The sequence below is a fragment of the Empidonax traillii genome, unplaced genomic scaffold, assembly GCF_003031625.1.
Source record: "Empidonax traillii isolate 1590-97213 ecotype Southwest subspecies unplaced genomic scaffold, ASM303162v1 scaffold499:size456302, whole genome shotgun sequence".
In the NCBI taxonomy this organism is placed as follows: domain Eukaryota; kingdom Metazoa; phylum Chordata; class Aves; order Passeriformes; family Tyrannidae; genus Empidonax; species Empidonax traillii.
In genome coordinates this window covers 313650-319181 of record NW_020955692.1, presented here as the reverse complement: position 1 = coordinate 319181, position 5532 = coordinate 313650, and the positions used below count along the sequence as shown (strand labels likewise).

The window sequence follows — 5532 nt, the reverse complement described above, 5'->3', positions numbered from 1 at the left end:
GCATTAATCCACATTTTGTATGGATTCAGTTTATAACCGAGTTGGCTATTTCCCTGTATTTCTCTGGAGTTGGAGGGTGTGAAAAAGACATTTCCATTTCATTGACTAAGTTCCCAAGGGGAGAGTTTATGAAAGTGCAAGTGCATAATTTACTGCCTGACAGGATAAAGATGGTATCTGGTTTTAAAAAAATAGTGTACCCTGAAAAACAAAATTGCTAGAAAATACATTTGTTTTCCATAAGTACCATATTTTAGAAGCATTTAATTTAGCTTAGAAGCACCGTTAAAAATATATGCATTGTAAATTGCAGCTGTATAACACGATATTTATCAGATAATGTCACTGAACAGTCTCCTGTTGCAATATAAATGCCAAGGCATTTATAGAAAATAAATGTTGAAGTAGCGAGCTTTCTTTTCAAAGTGGAAAACCATTATCTCATCCAAAAGTCATAAATAAAATTATGAGGGTTTGCTTACAAGGTTGGTTTTAGCCGTAGGGGGGCTGACATGGATACTCCATCGCCTGAGCAGTGTTCCCTTGCAGCACACTCAGCCTGGGTGCAGCCAGATGAGAGGGAGGCACATGGGATGGCTCAGAAAGACCTGAGAGTAGCCAGAAGGACAAGTCAGCTCTTAATGCACTTGAGGAAAAGAGATGAAGATGAAAAGTCAAGGATTTCTTGAGATATACAACTTAATATGATATTTATAATGAGATTCCTGCAGCCCTCTCCTGCCTTCATGAATTTATCCTTTCCTGGTTCTGCTCCTTTAGCCACTTCTTGGATGGTTCACGTGATGTATTGTTTGCTTCCTTCTCCCTCTCCTTTCTCTCCCTGCATTTTTCTTTGGACAAACCAAGTCCACTGACCCTCTTCAATGATCAGACTCACAGCAAATTGCTGGTTATCTCCCTGTCCACACTCACTGCTCTCACACTTCCAGCTGCCCTGTAACATCACACAGTCAGAGCTGAGGCTGAATGTGCTGAGATGAATCCCTTGCTCTTCTCACCAACCTTCCCCCATCCATCCATCCAGTCTCCCAGTCACAGGAGCAAAACACAACTGGCACAGCTCAGCTGGTACACTGCAAAAGCACTTTATGTGATGAATGATACGATGAACACCAGAAACGTGTCTAAAATAACTTTCACATACCAGAAGTGGCTGGCTGGGTGCAGAACTGATTCACTGGCCCATCAGCCATGGAGGGGAAGGACAACTCCTAGGTTTCTGGGCCACATTTAGAAGAAAATCCTTTGGTCCTGGTAGCTCCTTGCAGGGATGATCCCACACTGAGCATTGCCCTCCTGCGAGCACCTCGTGGACATGCACCATGTAAGGAAAATATCACAGTAACAACAGCATGGAGACTTATTAAACCATGAGTCTGTTGTCTCCTGGGACAGGATTACAGCCCTTGTGCAGAGGATGCACCAGCTGCTGATTTGAATTTACCTTTGCCCTTTGAAACTGGCCACTCTTCACTGGCCCTGCCAGCCTGCTGAGCAGCCCCACAGTTGTCTGAGCTGTTCTCTGTTGAGCTCCACGGATCAGGCAACCATTGGAGCAACAATTCCTGCATGCCAGGACTTCAACACATTGTATATGCAACACATAACCCCCTTTAGAGTGGCTATAATCTTCAAATCAATCGTACCTGGCAGCAGAAGTTTAACATTAATGACTTTCTTCCTATGGATGGAAAAACCCCTCAGAGGGAATGAGCAGAAACAAGATCACTTGGATCCTACCTGAGGAGGTGACTCTGCGGTCACCACTAGCACTCGGGGCAGAGCTGCACTGTGGGTGCTCCAGCACAGCCAGGGGGGTTGGTCTGGCAGGTCACGCTGCCTTTGGAGCAGAGACCTGAGCTCAGGAAAGGCTTTCAGGATCTCAGCTCCTTAAAATGAAGGTACCAGGAAAAGGTTCTTCTCCCAGAGCGTGGCCAGGCACTGGAAAAGGCTCTCCAGGGAAGCAGTCGTGGCACCAAGCCTGAAGAGAGCTGAAGAAGCATTTGGACAGCACCCTCTGGGGTTTCTGGGGTTGTCCTGTGCAGGGCCAGGAGTCAGACTTAGTGATCCTCGTGAGTCCTTCCAACTCCTGACATTCTGTGAGTCTCTGAATGCTAACAGCAGTGAGCAGACAGACACCCATCACACACTCCTCCACCCTGCATCTTCCCAGCAGCAGGAGCTGGCACTGTGGTCCCAGGGGAAGCCTTGCTCTCCCCAGCCAGGGACAGCCGGGGGGGGGGGTAATTTTAGTTTTATCTTGGCAGCGAGGAGAAAAGAGGACCCGGCCAGTTACACATTTGATTTCCGAGCTGGTCCCGCAGGGCAGGAGGAGCGGGTGAGCCAGGGAGGGGGAGCGCCCTGTCCCGAGCGTGCCAGGCATCCCGCGGTGCCCGGGGGTGGTGGCATCTGCCCTGGCATCCCTCGGGGAGCAGCAGCCGCAAGCCTGGCTGCCGCAGGAAAAATAAACAACTCCAGTGAGTCACAAAGGCAAGCGGCATATGACGGGGACAGGTACTTATGCAAATAAACTGTTAACACCCAGCCAGACAGAGCTGATAAGCCTCCTAGGCCAGCTGGAGGCTTCCTCATCCTGCTGGGGGGAGGAGGAGGAGGAAGACAGCTTTAGGATAACAATAGAAAACCGAAAAGCAAGAGCAAGGCAGCTCTGGGGAGGTTGCCCAGGGCTGTCTGGTTTGGGTACCAATCTGCTGCACCCGGCCATGCCAGTGGGTCCCTGTGCTGCTCTGCTTCCAGGAGCATCCTTACCTGCCAGTGCTGCTTAGTGTGTGCCCATCACTGACACCTCCCGGGGTGCTTGCCAGGACACATTTCCCCACACTGCCAGGGCAGTGAGGGACTCCATCCCACGGCAAAGTTTGATATTTATGAGGCTGTAGCACAGGAAATACAGGGGGAGCTTTCTCCCTCCCTCTTTGGAATATCCCAGTAACTCCCCCCTCTCTTGGCTGACCAAACTCTCAAAAGCATGAATGAGAGGCAGTTTATCCTTCTGAAACACTGCTGGGGATCCCCCAGGAAGCTTCATATCTGGCCTGGCTGGGTTGCTGATAATCAGATAGAGGGGGTTTAAAATAATCAAGCCTAAGCAGCTGAAATCCAAACTGGAATAGGTAATGGGGTCAGAAAACAAACCCTGCAGCCAGGGCACAGCCAGAGGGGCTGCAGGGCACCACACACACCCTTGGAGTGGGCTGAGCTGGGGGCTGTGCTGCTTCTTCAGGATGCTGCCCAGAAACCAGAGTCTCCAAATTCCAGTTTTGTGATACTGGGAAACCTGTGCAAAAGACCCCACGTGTTTCACAGGGAGCCCCCAGAGCCAGGTGGCTCCTTCCCCACCCTGGCAGCCATCACCACAAGCCTGAGCCACAGAAGAAGGGGTTTTGCTGCCCCAGAGCTCTGTTGGTCTCCAGTGCCAGCACTACCAGCAGCTCAGAGGATGCAGGACACCTCCCTGCTGCTGGAGCATCACCACCCACTCCTAAATCCACTGGTGCCCACCCCCCCTGGCTCTGCCAACACCTCCACCTGCTTTACCCAGGGGCGAGGAAGAGGGATGGAAGCACCAAGGAAAGAGGGAATTAAGTTTAGGGAGTTTGTTTTGCCCGCTGCTCAGATTTCCAGCTCATGTTAATGATGTAATGCTCCAGTGGTGAGAAGCCAAAGTTTGCCCTTCCTGTGGTGTTCCCTTAGGAAAAGCGCATTACTGCAATGTAAAACCGAAAATTGAAACAGGCTGGTGCTTCACCAGAGAAAATGCCTCTCCCTTTTCCCTATTCAGCGAGGCGGGGATGAATGTTGTGAGGTTTGAAAGAAAAACTGAAAAAGCCTTTAATTAATCCCTGGAGGCTAAACCCTGCCAGATATGGACGGGATTTCTGCTCTGCCTTCTTCTCGGAGCAAGAACATGAAGCTGCCTTCCTGCTGCAGCTCTTTCCGGGGGATTCTCAGGTCCCCAGAGGAGGATCCAAAGCATTTTCCAAAGCTTTTTTTTTTTTTTTTTTCTTTGCAGAGGATGGCTGCCAGGGAAGCCTCTCTGCTGTCCCTGGACAGCAAGGAGACCAGGAGCCCCAGCACAGACTTTTGGAAGCTCTTACCTGCCGGGAGGAAACTTTCCAAGTTCAAGGTCAGGTCTGTTTGTCTTCCCTCCTGACAGACGTAAACTGTTATGCAATATTCAGGAAGTCACTTTTATCAGGCTCGATTCAATTTCTAAGATTAAGAGCATGGAAAAACAAATACTAGTGCTGGATGGAAAGTGCTGGCACTAACCAGGCCGACACTGTGTTTGGACAAGGACTGCTAATAGGGTATCTCTTATTTCCACGAGTCAGTAGGGGCAGGATACAAAATGTTCTGCTTTTTATGGGGGGCTGAGGAGGAGGAGGAGGAGGAGGAGGAGGAGGAGGAAAATTAACCCTTTCTTAGAGAGAGCAGAAACCATAGCAAAGTTGGTTGGGTTTGGGTTTTTTTGAGAGCAACTTCTGTGGTTGCTACTGCAGCATCTGGGAGCATCCTGGGATGTAAAGGCAGGGCTCAACCCCTGGCAGAAGGCAGAGGACTGCACTGCTAACAGTGCTTTGCTTGGCTACAGCTGCCTTAGTGCCTGACAGGAGTGTAGCTGCAAGGCAGCTGAAGGCTTTGCTCCCTAAAAACCCAACTTGCAAAAGAATGGGTAAAATAACAGAGCATGTGCAGGGATCAACTCCTGGGACAGCATAACGGCCTCATTCAGAAGATGCACTGGAAAAAAGAAATCTGAACCTGCAGAGGGAAGACTGTACCAAGCAAGACCCAGGCTGGTCCTATGATCTAACAGCTCCTGAAGTCTTTAAAGAAAAGCACCGGGAACTGCAGTGGAAGAAGATCAATTTGATGTATAATGGTCCATGCCAGAGATCACACCAGCCACAGCCCAGCAAACATCCCTGCCTTCTTGACACTTTCCAACCAAGACCCTTGCAAAGTTCCAATAATCACCACTGCTGAGACCAGTTCAGTGCTTTCTGTTGATACAGGAAAAAAAAAATTGTGAGATTTAGCTCCCAGCACTGGGAACTCCCTTAATTCAGTACCATGTATATAGGTATTACACAGAGAAAGTTAAAATGTAGAAATAAGGAGCTCTAGAGTTTGATAAAAGCTAAGGGAGAACCTGAAGTTTGAAAGAAAACCATTAGCAATAGCAGATTTGCAAGTTCAGCTGTGGGAAGGCCCACAAAATCCAAGCACATGCTATATATCTTCTTTTTATTGACTGCTTTGTGGGGAGCTGCATTTCTTGCTGGAGTTGGGAGCTACAGCCTGCACTCTGTGTTGATTTTGATTATAGAGTGGTGGTAATTAAACCTCTGGAGCATTAAGTTGCCATTTTAACCAAATGCCTGCATTTTATCTTGATGGGAAATTGAGAGTGAGACTCAGATTTTCACAGTAAATAAAAACTGTTGGCTGTTTCACAGATAATCCGTTTCCTCAGCTTATGTATGA

At 48.8% G+C, this 5532-nt stretch overlaps 1 long non-coding RNA gene across 3 annotated transcripts in view; it reads right to left on the bottom strand.

Annotated features, from left to right (window-relative positions):
* LOC114063918 overlaps positions 1 to 1070 on the bottom strand; it is a 4976-nt gene extending 3906 nt beyond the window's left edge. For all 3 annotated transcript variants that reach the window (XR_003572642.1, XR_003572643.1, XR_003572644.1), the window contains exon 1: positions 483 to 1070. This is a non-coding gene — a long non-coding RNA (uncharacterized LOC114063918). The remainder of the gene's footprint in view (positions 1 to 482) is intronic.
* Positions 1071 to 5532: the final 4462 nt, after the last annotated feature.